The sequence below is a fragment of the Monopterus albus genome, unplaced genomic scaffold (genome assembly GCF_001952655.1).
Source record: "Monopterus albus unplaced genomic scaffold, M_albus_1.0 scaffold71.1, whole genome shotgun sequence".
NCBI lineage: Eukaryota > Metazoa > Chordata > Actinopteri > Synbranchiformes > Synbranchidae > Monopterus > Monopterus albus.
Window position 1 is genome coordinate 192,032 of NW_018127951.1, and position 931 is coordinate 192,962.

A 931-nucleotide genomic window follows, 5' to 3' on the forward strand; every position below is an offset into this window, starting at 1 on the left:
TTTCCATGCTATATGGCTAAGTTAGTTGAACGAGCAGTGTAATGATTCCACACACACAGACATTTACAAGTAACATTTAGTCTCAGAGTTAGCATTTCTCCACTGTTTGTCTGATTGCCTTGTTAATTTGGTACATTTTAAACAGTTTGACCTCTTTCTTCTTGTCAACAATCTCTCCATTTCACTGACACTTTGCTTGATTTCCCTTTGCCCTGCTTTCAAAATTCACCTATTACCCACCACCTATGCATACAATATTTGTATCTTATGTGAAGCACAGTCCAAAGGTGAACTCTAAATAAATCCTACTATCACCATGACTGTGTGTCTTTCTGTCTGGATCCATCTTCTGTTTGTTTGTGGTTTGGAGAAGAGGGAGGAGGGAGCAGATTTGCACAAGAGGGGAATATGCTGAGCCTGAATGGCTGAGCGTTTGTCTGAGATTTCGTCTCAGTGCATTAATTATTTTACAAGATAAAACAAGCTCATGTAACACCACCTGGACCCCATTACACATTTATATAACATATTTTTACTACTCAAACTTAAGGCAATTGTTGTGGACAGGTACCTTCTCATTCTGAATTCTCCTCCTTCTCCACAGACACTATCAATCCCAACCCTTTTTCACTTTTTCTGATGGAAGTGTGTGCAAAATAAACAGAAAATGATGCATAAGTGTGACTTGGGAGGAAGAAAGGCAAAGCAAATTCAATGTTTTTGTCTTTATTACTTAACTATGTTCTAACAGAGGTTGCTTTGTCATCCTTACTTTACTCTGGCTTTAGGTCACTGAATAACAATAATCAGGTACATGTGTACAAGGGAGTCGTGGTTCACCTGTAGCCTAATGCAACCTTCCCGCCAACTCTGTTAAATATTAACACAAATAATCAGAAGTCAGGTTCATGTTACTGGCTCTTTAAGAACA